At 35.5% G+C, this 13,489-nt stretch overlaps 1 protein-coding gene across 3 annotated transcripts in view; it reads left to right on the top strand.

Moving 5' to 3' along the window:
• The window catches only part of REV3L (REV3 like, DNA directed polymerase zeta catalytic subunit), a 244,142-nt gene that overhangs the window by 44,494 nt on the left and 186,159 nt on the right, over positions 1 to 13,489 (top strand). The window lies entirely within an intron of this gene.

The raw sequence follows: 13,489 nt of genomic DNA, 5'->3' as shown, positions 1-13,489 counted from the left end.
ATTTGAAGAGCTTGATTTTTGTGTTTGATAGCTATTTCAGGATTCTAGGAAAGGAAATGACTTAAGTGATCAGGAAGAATGACTTTAGTGGCATTTGCAGTTATTTATAGGAATAGAGAGAGACTGGGATTGAAGCTTGGCTCTTTTACCTTGTCATGAGGCTACAGGAATGTCATGGCTGGAGGGTGGGGTAGGGTGTAGTCAAATTCCCATGTGTGGTCCTTTGCCAGGAATCTCACCATGGAAGGGCTGTGGGACACAGCCAAGAAGGCAATACAAGCACTCACCATTTTTTTCTTAGTGGCAGGGAGATTAAATTTGTAGCATCATAGAAAGCTGTGGGAGAGCTTCAGGGCTTGGACATTCTAGGTTAGGGATTGGGTTTCTCAACTAGCAAGCATCTAGATGACTGTTTTTGGTTTGTTTTTTGCAAGGCAGTGCGGTTAAGTGACTTGCCCAAGGTTGCCCAATTACCAGCTAGGTAATTATTAAGTGTCTGAGGCTGGATTTGAACTCAGGTCCTGTGCTCTATCCACTGTGCCACCTAGCTGCCCCCCATCTAGATGACTTGATCCCAGAGCATGGGATTACCATATGATCATAGCTGTGGTGTTGGAAAGTGCCTTTAGATCACAAAATGCTATTTCAAGCACACACTTTGTGTAGCTGATTTGTCTCACATGATCATAGAAGCAGTCATAAACATATAAGAGCTTCTTGAGTAAGAGAGTATTTTCTAATATGCTATATGATAGATATAAAAAATGGAAAACATAGATCTTTTCCCAAAAAAAAGACTTGTTTAGACATTTGATTTGAAATTACTTTATCTTTCTGTAAAAACTTAAGTTCTGTTTGTGGTTTAAAATTTACTTTCTGATAATCAAATATAAAATGGATGATAGAGTAGCTTAAATAAAAGTTTTGTATTCAGAGAAGCAAGTTTGTATCAGATTCTCTGTGAGGAGAGAGCTATATGGACGTTAAGTGGGTATTTTATTTTACATTATATTGGGCCAATCTGTTATCTTTAAGAAACAAAGATCCTTATATTCTCTTATCTAAGTATCTCTCACTCTTTTTCACTGTAAATGACTGTCAAATCAGCTTCAGCCCTCATCTCTCTCCTGAACTCTATTCCCATATTATCAATTGCCCCCTGAACTGTCCCTACTTGGATGTCTTGTGGGTGTCTCAAACTTATGATCAAAATAGAACTTACTTCCCTATTTCTGTTTAAGATATCACTGTTCTTTCAGTCACCCAGTTTTTGCAATCATCCTTCTATATTCAGTCACTTGCTGGGTCTTACTGAGTCTCCTTCTGCATCATTGTCTCCATGCTCTAATTTGACTGTGTTCTTGTCTATTGCAGTAGGCCTCCCTGTTTCCAGACTCTTCCATTGTCTGTTCAAGGATCTATATGGCTTTCATTTGCTTCATAGGCAAAATGAAACTAATGCTTGGCCTTTAAGCACCCTCCCAATTTGATTCCAACCTATCTATCCAGATTTATTTCATATTTCTCCCTTTCATCCCAGAAAACTGCCTATTATTAATTAACTTTGGGGCCTTTACATAGATTGTCTCCCATTTCTGAAATTCTCTTCTTTTTAATTCTGACTCCTACATGAAACCTTTCTGATCCCTCTTAATTATTTTTTGTGTGTGTATATATAAATATATATTATATATGGCAGTATACATATATATGCACATATACTTTATATGCTTTAATATATTCTATATTTACATATGAACATACATAGAATTGTTTCTTCTATGAGCAACGTGATTGCTAGTGTCTTTTGTCTCCAGTGCCCAGCATAGTGACTTGAACATAGTAAGTCCTTAATCATGGAATCAGAGATTTAGAGGTGGAAGGGACTTAGAGGTCAGGTAGTCCACCCTTCCTTTTGAAGTTAAGGAAATTGGAGCCCTGAAAAGATGCTTAGAGTCACAAGGCATTAAGTGACAGTGCTGATTGACTTGAAAATATTGAAGAAGAAAAGTTTAGCACCAGAATTAATAAAAGCACCTGTGAAATTCTCTTTGGATAGGAGGATATAGAAGAAAAGATTATTTCAGATTGGCAAATGTTAGTAGTTACATTCTTTGCCATTTTAAAAAATTCTTTACCCTTTTAAAGATTCTGTTGTTAGTTTAGGAATTGGAAACCTAATAGTATTTTTTTTTTTTTAGGTTTTTGCAAGGCAAATGGGGTTATAAGTGGCTTGCCCAAGGCCACACAGCTAGGTAATTATTAAGTGTCTGAGACTGGATTTGAACCCAGGTACTCCTGACTCCAGGGCCGGTGCTTTATCCACTACGCCACCTAGCCGCCCCCGATAGTATTTTTTTAGGTTTGTATGACAACACTACCAGTTGCACCTAAGTGTTTCCCGAGTTTAAAATGACTCTTTTCCTAGACTTCTGTAAATCTCTCACCTCATTGATGTAAGAGAGCTGACAAGTGTATTACTTAATAGGTGACAATCACAGTGTGCCCCAGCCTGGAAACAGAATAAGTGACAATCTTTTTTATTGCCTGGACAGTTCACTTAAAAAGTTCCACTTAACTTCATTAGATATGAATCAATGAGCCTTATTGCTGAGCATTTTCAGGGAAGTAGCTTCTCAGTGTTAATTGGTTACATTTTTTACAATTCAATTACTTTTAAACATGCATTAAAATCTCCAGTACTATTTCTAAAAGCAAAAATATTCAGTCAACTAAGAAAGGCAGGAAAAATAGGAATTTTGAATGTCAAATAGAGGGTTATATGATTGATCTTGAAGATGATAGTAAGTTTATTCAATAGGGATGCAGGGTGACATGTTCAGACCTGTCATTTTGACAGTTGAGTGGAGGATGGATGGAGTGAGGAAGGACTTAAGGCAATGAGAACAGCCAGCAGACTATTATAATAGTCTAGGTATGAGATAATGAGGGATAGGAATAGTAGCAGTGTCAGAGGAAAAAAGGGACATGTGTGAGATATTGCAAAGGTAAAACTTATAGGCCTTATGAACAGATTGGATCTGGGAGAAAAAGTAAGAAATTGAAGATCACATTCAAGTTGCAACCCTGGGTGGACTGGGAGGATGATGGTGCCCTCAACAGATGATGAGTTCAGTTTTAGAAATGCTAAGTTTAAGATGTAGCTGGAAATTTGAGATCAGCAGACAGGTTGGGTCTAGATAACTAGAATAATGGGAACTAGTGTGATTACCAAGTGAAATGGTGTAAAAGAGGGCACCGGACAGAGTATGTTGAGGTACCTTAAGTGTCCATTATGAACATGTAACAGTGGAAGATGGAATGGAATAGGACCACTTGTGCAAGTCGAAGGCCTTCTCTCTGTATGAGACAGTTGAAGAAGGAAATAATGGTGAAATGCATATGAATGATATGAGGAGGGGAGAGGTAGCAGCTCTCGGCAAATGGCCTCATTTCAGTGAAATATGAGGCAAGATTCTCAGTAGAGGATGAGAAAATGAGGAAAGTTTGAGGAGGGCTGAAAAGGTTTGGATGAACTATTGTGGCAAATGGGACATTGAAGCAAATAGGCAGGTATAAAAGGGTCACCTTGCAGAATGAACCCAGTTGAGGTTGTATAAAATAAATTTGTGGTAGAGCCAGTCAGCATAGTTTTGTGATTTTTCTCCAGTATCGTTTAGTGGCGTGTGTCTAAGAATAAAAGCAGCAGATAATGAGAACGATCCCAAGATGAGGGAACCATACTGTTACCATAAGGAGACAAAAGATTCTAGAGAAGAAGACAGTGTAGAGTTGAACTCATTCACCAAGTGACCAAGATTGGGAAACAAGAAGAGTGTGGTCATTAGGAAAGTACTGAGGGGTCATTCATGGGATTGGAGATCATAGTGGGAATGAACAGGGTTTAGGGTTAGAAGACAGAAGTAGAATAAAAATAGACTGTGGTCAGATATGATCCATTTATTTATGTATATCTGAGACAGTGTGGAAGAGAATGTCATATGACATGAGTGTGTTGAGGACCTCTGCAGTTAGCGTGTTGGAGCAATGTATCAATCATCATTTATGTTGAAGTCCTCTAATATGAAGTCAGGAATTAGGGAAGAAAGAAAGACTATTGAAATAATGTTGAAAGGAGGAGAGTGTCCTAGAGGTTGGTAGGAAAAAGCTAACCAGAATTTTGATTGGATGACAGTTATGGAATGAATAGACCTCAACAGAGAAGATGTTGCTGAGTGAAGGTGGTAGAAGGAGAAGCTGGGGAACAAAGAATATTTCAATTCCTCAACTTTGACCAGTAGTTAAGAAGAATGAGTGAAATTGTAGTTAGTGCTGTGGGTTACCAGGAAGGAGTGGAGAAGGGGAAAGATTTAAGATGAAAGTAAATTTGTTACTTATGAAGCAGGCATTTTAGAGATCATAATGGAAAGGGAAACAGGCATAGCTATAGAGTGATGTTTTGTGAAGAAGGGCTTAATGGAAATGAGAATAAGAAATTAGTAGAAAAAAGAGGAATTAGGGATTGAATGATAAAATGCAAAGGGTTACATTAGCTTTCTTGACTACCATATGAAGTGCAATGGAATGGAAAAGCATTTATTAAATCCTTACCATGGGTACAGCATTATGTTAAATGCGGAAATAAAAATAGAAAATTAGGACAATCCTTACTCTCAAGTAGTTCACATTTTATTTGGGAAAGAAAAAAATAGAGGAAAGCTTATGCTCATGGCAGATGGAAAGACCACATGTAGTACTTAGCAATATAGATGGCAAGGTTCCAAGGACATTGGAAACTAATGACAGGCCAAGCCTTCTACCAAAAATATAATAGGTCCAGTGGTTAGAGTAGAAGGGATACCTTCAAAAGTTCATATTCAACCTGTCAAGGACTATCCTGTGACTGGTAGGTATTGCTAAATGTAGCAGTGAAAGTTGGTTGGAATAGCAGGAGAGCCTGGACTTCTATCTGTACAAGCAGTGGTATATGCCCTGGGATGAGAGAGGTACTTGATCTGTGTGACATTTTTGACATAATAAATGACTTTTAGTCAATTAAAAAACCTAGTTCTTTTTAAGATGAACTGCTGCAGCATTGAGTGGGAATTATCTCCCTCTATTTCCTTGTCAGAATCCTGACATCCCTATCCCCTCAACCTCTTAACTTCTTTAAGGACAGATTCTAGTTCATTTTTAATACTAGTATCTCTAGCACTTAGGTCAGAGTTAAACAAATATATAAGGCATTTTAAAATTTGTTTCATTGAATTATGAGGAATGAAGAAAAATAAACAATCTTTAGACTAAACAAGATTTAAAGAAATTAACAAATTTGTGTTCAGATATTTGATAGACTACAACATATAGGGAAAACTAACCATGTTCTATTATGTCTAATAATTTGAACTATTCCTAACAGATGGAAATTTCAAGAATTTGATTTGGATCTGATACTAGGAAGAAATTTCTAATAAATATTAATACCCAACAATGGAATAAGCTGTCTCCAAAGTTTTGACCTCTTTAATGAATATTATAGACACAAAAACTGAAGGGTCTACTCCAGGATTACTCCAGTATGGACTGTTTACTCAGTGGAAGATTGAATTTAATGAAAATTACAAAAATTACTTCCAAATCCAGTCTTGTAATTGTACTTGTTTGAATTTACCTCCTATCTTTCCTCTCCTTCATCCTCTTCTAAGTAAACCAGAAACTTTATAACAATGTTTCGTTTATTTTTCTTTTACATTTATTTTTTGTCACCAGGAAGATTTGCTATTTTTTATTTCACAGTTTCTTTTATTTCACATTTCTTCGATACCTCCTTGGGAAAATCTCTTTGTGGTTTCATCTGGAAGTTCAACTAAATGATCTTGGAGATCCCTTCCAACCCTCATGAATGTCATTTCAATCTAGGTCCTCAGCACACCATTCCTAGATGATTTACAACTATTTCATGTTAGGCTTTCTAAATTCTCATATGTTATTGAGTATCCTAAAAAGCTTTTGTTTATATGGGTTACCATACAGAACAAGAAGTGGGTTGGATTTGGTCTGTATAATTTTCTAACCTCTGCTTTAGACCACTGGCTCTCATACTTTTTAGTCTTAGGATTCCTTTTTTACTCTTAAATATCATTGAGGATTCTAAATAACTTGTGTTTATGTAGGTCATAGCAATCAATATTTATCATATTATGGAAGTAACTTCTGTGATAAACTTATAATAAAGAATGTAATACACCTGAGACAGAGCTGATGATATAAGAACACAGACTGAAACACATTTTTTTTCCTTTCTTTTACTTTATTTCTCATGAGGTTCTCTGTATTTTTGTGGGGGAGGGTTATTATGTTTACTCTTAAACAAGAATATTTTAGTAATGTATAAAGAAAGTCATATTAACCAAAAAAAACAGGAGGGATGGGAATTCAGGGAAACATGGAGGGATTTGCATGAACTGGTGCTGAGCAGGCTGAGCAGAACCAGGAGAATGTTGTGAACCCTAATAGCAACATAGGGGTGATCATCATCCTTGATGGACTTGCTATTCCATCAGTGCAACAATCAGCGACAATTTGGGGCTATCTGCAATGGAGAATACTATCTGTATCCAGAGAGGGAGTTGTGGAGTTTGAACAAAGACCACTATTACCTTTAATTAAAAAAAGTTATCTTATTATGTAATTTTGCAATTTCTTATACTTTATTTTTCTTCCTTAAGGATATGATTTCTCTGTCATCACATTCACCTTAGATCAATGCATAGCATGGAAACAATGTAAAGACTAACAGACTGCTTTCTGGGGGGGGGAAACAAAAAAAAGGGTAAATTTATAAAACTAAAAAATAAATGAAATCTTTCAAAAGAAAATATTTACCATATTAGAAATTAAAATATCCTAGTATTATTTCAAAAATAATTTTGACCTCATAGAACTCTTAAAAAGTTCTTGGGAACCAACAGGCATCCACAAAACAACACTTTGAGAAACAGACCTAAAGTATCTTCTTCTCTCTAAATTGTCCTGTATGATATTGCTAAGACGTCTTAAGCATATATATGTGTGTGTCTGTATATTTATATATATGTATGTATATGTAAAATATATATATATATATATTTAATTCTTGCCCCTGCAGGTCCCCCACTTCTGTTTTTAACCTTTCGCCATTCAAGTATAGTAGTGATAGGGGCTTGTGGAAGCTAACGAAAAGCTAGAATTTCTTTTTGTCATCTTCTCTGCCTCTCCAAAGATAGACTTAAAGTCTTTGAAGCTGAGTAAATCTTATATACTTTCTAACTCAACATATACCTGAAAAAAAAATGCCCTCTACATTATATTTAGAAGGAATGATTTATTAATAAATTCCACACAAGTATCCTTATTTGATCAAAATAGTAATTCTGGGCAGTAAATGCTATTTTTGTCCCCATTTTCCCACTGAGAAAACTGGCAGAGATGAAGGAACTTCTTGCAGAACAATTAGTAAGATCAGAAGTTAGATCAGAACTAGATTTGACCTAGATCTTCCTGGCTTCAGACCACTGTACTACCTAACGTGAATGGATCTCAGCTTCTGGATAGTATATAAACTTTGTGTTTTGTGTGTGTGTGTGTGTGTGTGTGTGTGTGTGTGTGTGTGTGTGTGTGAGAGAGAGAGAAAGAGAGAGAGAGAGAGAGAATCAGACATTTAAAGCTGATTCTCAGAGGATATCTATTCCAACTCCCTTATTTTACAGGAAATAGGCCAGAGAAATTAAGAGGCCTCCTAAGGTCACATGGGTAATAAAGATCAGAGGTAGAATTTAAACTAAGGTCCTCTTACACAGACAATTCTCTTTATATGACCACTAATAATGTGTTGGGTTGGATTGAACCTTGGAAATGACTCTGGTTAAACAGTCTATGGTAAGACAAGGAATAACTATATTCCTTTGAAAAACAAAACAAAAGAACTTTCATTAACCAGGGCCCCCTTAGGGTTATGTTCCACGGGCTAGTTAAATTAGAAGCATTGATTTTAATATAACATTATCTTATCTCACAAGTAGAGAACGTATTTTAAATGTGCCATCCTTTCCCCCCACCCAACAGCCTTTTGAGATAAGTAACCTAAATAATATTAATTTTAAAGTAAGCAGAGACCCAGAGAAGTAAATTGACTTGCTCCTGTGTCACATGGCTTGCTAGTAACTATCAGGAAGGATTTCTTGTGCTTACTTGCCAATACACATAATTAGTAGCTCAACAAAAACAAGTGGAAAATAGGGCTTTTCATTAAAGAAATATCAAAACACTTTTTTTCTTACTAAAATCACATTGGGTCACATTTCCTACACTTTTTGTAGAGTGATACCCTGTTTGGAGAATAAGAAAAAGTACACAAAGTAGTTTTCTAATGTTTAGTAAGTATCAGGACAGTGGATAGAGTATGGGCTCTGGAATCAGGAATACCTGAGTTCGAAGCCGGCCTCAGACATGTAATAATTACCTAACTGTGTGGCCTTGGGCAAGTCACTTGACCCCATTTGCCTTGCAAAAAAAAACACCTAAAAATGTTTAGTAAGTACCTAAATTTTAAGATACTTTTAGATTTATTCATTCAAGGAATCAAAATTATCATGAGCTTTCAATGTCCCATCTGCAAGATGAACCCCACAAACTATTATTAAAACAACAGCACATTATTAAGAGCTTTTTCTTAGTACAAATAGTTTGTTTTTCATTCTCCAGCTGAGTAGCCATGATTATCACCTGTGGTTCCCTTTTGCCCCTGGGATAAGGTACAGACTTCTCAGCCTAATGTTTAATATGACTGTGATCTGGCACTTGTCCACTTTTCGTCTTTTACTCACTCCCATGTAGATCAGCCAACCTTGACCTCCTTTCTGTCCCCCTAACATTCTAAATAATGACTCCATCTTTGCCAGTGCAAAGATGGTTGCCCATGTCTGAAATATATTCTTTCTTCATGGTGACCTTAGAAGCCCAAGCCCAAAAGGCTTCTCTTTATTTGAAACTTTTCTCTACCCTCCAAAATTAATTTATGTTTATAGACTAGTAGACTGTTGAGAGCAGAGGCTTTCACTGTTCTTTTGAGAACAAAAACCATTTCATTTTTGTTCAAATAATCTACATTAGGTATTTTGTAAATATCCCTTGAATTTAATTAAAACATCATGGAACTGATGGAATAGTCAAAAGAAAATTTCACAGAATAAGGTTAATTTTAAATTATTTAGTTCCATCATTAGTATCCATAATTAACAAAGAGGTTAACAGTGTCATCATGCAGCAACTTTGAAGCCTCTACAATGATCATATATAGGTTTCCTGTACTATAGTAAAAAATATTTGGAGACTATCTCCCTTAATTAGAGTTCTAAAATAATATTGTATTCTTGGTTGAGAGCTATGCTAATAATAAATTTGTTGTTGTTGTAGTAGCTTTGGGAATTGTTTTATTTTTTTCAGGGTGACCATTTTGTGGTGATGTGATCTTTTATTTTGTTATATGTGCCTGCATCACAGAAATTGACACTCTGACTACATATTTGAATAAATCTTTTTAACTTTTGAAAAATTTAGGGGGCGGCTAGGTGGTGCAGTGGATAGAGCACCAGCCCCGGAATCAGAAGGACCTGAGTTCAAAGCCTACCTCAGACACTTAATAATTACTTAGCTATGTGACCTTGGACAAGTCATTTAACCCCATTGCCTTGCAAAAACAAAACAAAAATTTGCTGACTTATGAGTTATTGACAACTGATCTTTTATTACTAAGATTATTAGTAAGATCATTACTAACAAAAGTGGCTAGGAAAAAATTATTTCCTCTTTGCCTTAGTTACAAAACCTCTAGCTTCCTTCAGGGCTCAGATACCAATTATTTTAATTTTTTATTTATTTTCCAGTTATATACAATAGTAGTTTCTACCCATTATTTTCTGTAAAGTTTTAAATTTTGCAATCTTTCCTCCACCCTCTCTTCCTTACCCCATCTCCCACAGAAGGCAGTCTGGTAATCTTTACATTGTTTCCATGCTATACATTGATCGAAATTGAATGTGTTGGGAGAGAAATCATATCCTTAAGGAGAAAATAAAATGTTAGAGATAGCAAAATTATGTAGTATATGACAGTATTTTTTTTTTATAAAAAAAATTGAAGGTAATAGATTTTAGTCTTTGTTAAAACTCTACAGTTCTTTCTCTGGGTACAGATGGTATTCTCCATTGCAGGTACTCTAAAATTGTCCCTGATTGTTGCATTGATGGAATGAGCAAGTCCAATAAGATTGATCATCACCCCTATGTTGCCATTAGTGTGAGCCATGTTCTTCTGGTTCTGCTCCAGATACCAATTTTTTTGTAAATATGGTAGATTTTTCTGAACCATCTCTCTCTACTCACTCCAAGTTTTTTTAGTGTTCTTTCCCTACTGAATTTACCATATATTTATCTAAGTACATATTTAGTTCTCCTGGACCTTTATAAGTCCAGGGAAATGTTATTAGACTAGATTTTGACTATAATCCTAACACTCAGTACAGTGCCTTGCTTATGTCTTGCCATAAGTTTAATAATAAATGTTGAATTGAAATATTTATAACAAAGTTCTCAACTCCATTCTATTGTTAAAATATAATATTGCATCATTTGCCTCAACTTTTGCTACCTTACATCTCTTGAATGTGGATAAGTTATTGGATATGATAGTACAGATGATATAAATTAAACCCTTGAGTGACAGTAATATTCCTTGATTTTCCAAAAAGAAGGTAAGTTAAATTTAAGAAAAAAAATTAACCACTTAATAAAAATATTTTTCTGGTTCAGAATTAATAATAATAATACTGTTTGTCTTTCATTCTCAAAGAAGACCATGACATCAGGGAGGTGATACATTTATAAGCATATGAATTGAATTTGAATTCGGGGGAGGGCCTCTGTGCTAAGTCACCAGCCTCACTTTCTCTTCTGTAGCCATCTGGGTTCAGTGGCCAGATTTTAATCCAGACAACTGAAAATGGCCCTGAGTGTGAGAAAGTCAGGGTTAAGTGACTTGCCCAAGGTCACACAGCTAGTAAGTATCTGAGTTTGGATTTTAACTCTTGTCATCCTGACTCCAAGACCAGGACTTTATCCACTACATACCATCTATCTGCCCTGTTTCAGAATTATTGAATAAACAAATGCTATGTGCAATGCACTGAGCTGAACACTAGAGATACAAGTGAAAAGAGATCTCTGCTCTTAAAGCAGCTCACATTCTAATGAGGACAATAAACACAAAGAAGTTTCAGTTGTAAGTCGGAAGGAAAAGTCCATGGGTCCTTAGCCAGCAAAGCAGATAATAATGCATTCGTTTTTCTTTTTCTTTTTTTTGTGAAAACTAATAGAAAGAAACTTTGTAATTCATACTGATTATGAATTTCATGAAGTTTAGTTCCAGTTTCAGACCTAGAGGGATAGGGAATCACCTTTATAAGTAAATTTAATGTGCTCTAAGGTCCCTTTTCCTGCTTATAGGCCTTTCAGATTTCTCATTTTCCATTTGGTTAGTGTCAGTTCCTCCTTGGACAAGCTAAAAGGGTCAGGCATATAGTTCTGGTTATCTTTCTATCAGTCCTCTCTCTGATTATCTTCCACAAATCTCTCTGATCCTTGACATAAGGAAGTACTAAAAAATGTGGACTGTATTCCCACCCCAGTCTTTACCAATGAAATCCTTCCCTTCCTTGAACAGCCCAGGTGCCATGGCCTGCCTGAAACTTTTGCCTGGTCACACAAGCTGCAATTAATTTTTTTCCTTACTCAGAGTTTTCTTAGAATTTTAGAACCTCTTCCTCTTATCAATATTCTAATTTCTGTCTTACCTATTCTTTTAAAAGCTTCTAGAAGGTAAGGGCTTGTCTTAAGTATTCTTTCTATTACTGATGCCTCCTAACACAGTGATTTACACTTATTTAATGCTTGTTTTAGCTACTTGGAGTAGTTCTAGTTTTGCTGTGCTTCAGATTCACAAATTAAGAACATCTTTGTCAATTATAGAAAGTATATCCTCTTTAGACATAAAAGACAATATTATAAGCAAACTAGGAGATCAAGGAATAGTTTACTTGTCAGATCTATAGCAAGGGAAGCAGTTTATGCCCAAGGAAGAGATGGAGAACATCATTAAAAACAAATCAGATAATTTTGATTAAATTAAAAAGCTTTTTGAACAAACAAAACCACTGTAACTAAAATCAAAAGAATGTAATAAATTGGGAAACAATTTTTCAACTAGTATTTCTGACAAAGGACTCATTTCTAAAATATATAGAGAGATCTGAGTAAAATTTATAAAAAAACAAGCCATTCCCCAATTGACAAATGGTCAATGGATAAGCAGAGGCAATATACGGATAAGGAAATCAAAGCTATCCATAGTCACACGAAAAATTGCTCTAAGTCTTTACTGATTAGAGAAATGCAAATTAAAGCTTCTCTGAGGTCCCACCTCACACCTATCAGATTGGCCAATGTGGACCAGAAAGGACAGTGTTCAATGTTGGAAGGGATATGGGAAATCTGGGACACTAATGCATTGCTGGTGGAGCTGTGAACTCATCCAACCTTTTTGGAGAGCAATTTGGAATTACACCCAAAAAGCAATAAAGATATGCATACCCTTTGATCCAGCAACACCACTACTAGGTCTATACCCTAAAGAGATCATGAAGAAGGGTAAAAACATGACTTGTACAGAAATATTCAAAGCAGCTCTAATTTTGGTGGCAAAGAATTGGAAATTGAGTGAATGTCCATCAATTGAGGAATGGCTGAACAGATTGTGGTATATGTATGTTATAGAACACTATTGTTCTATTAGAAACCAAGAGGGACTGGAATTCAGAGAAGCCTGGAAAGACTTGCATGAACTGATTTTTTTAATTTATGTATTTATTTTGAATTTTACAATTTTTCCCCAATCTCCCTTCCCTCCCCCCAACCCCCACAGAAGGCAGTCTGTCAGTCTTCACATTGTTTCCATGGTATACATTGATCTAAGTTGATTGTGATGAAAGAGAAATTATATCCCTAAGGAAAAATTAAAGTATAAGAGATAGAAAAATTAATAAGATAAAATAAGATAAAAACAATGATTAATAATAAATAATAATAAGATAAGAGTTGTTTGGGTTTTTTTTTTAATTAAAGGTCTGGTCTTTGTTCAAATTCCACAATTCTTTCTCTGGATTCAGATGGTATTCTCCATTGCAGATATCCCAAAATTGTTGCATGAACTGACGATGAGCAAAATGAACAGAACCAGAAGAACATTGTACACCCTAAAGGTAACATGGGGGTGATGATCAATCTTATTGGACTTGCTCATTATATATGCTCAATAATCAGGGACAATTTTAGAGCACCTGTGATGGAGAGTACCAGAGAAAGAACTGTGGAGTATAAACAAGGACTAAAGTCTATTA

Source organism: Macrotis lagotis, chromosome 5, assembly GCF_037893015.1.
Source record: "Macrotis lagotis isolate mMagLag1 chromosome 5, bilby.v1.9.chrom.fasta, whole genome shotgun sequence".
Lineage (NCBI taxonomy): Eukaryota > Metazoa > Chordata > Mammalia > Peramelemorphia > Peramelidae > Macrotis > Macrotis lagotis.
The sequence above is the reverse complement of the archived record's forward strand: the minus strand, read 5'-3'. Positions and strand labels throughout refer to the sequence as shown.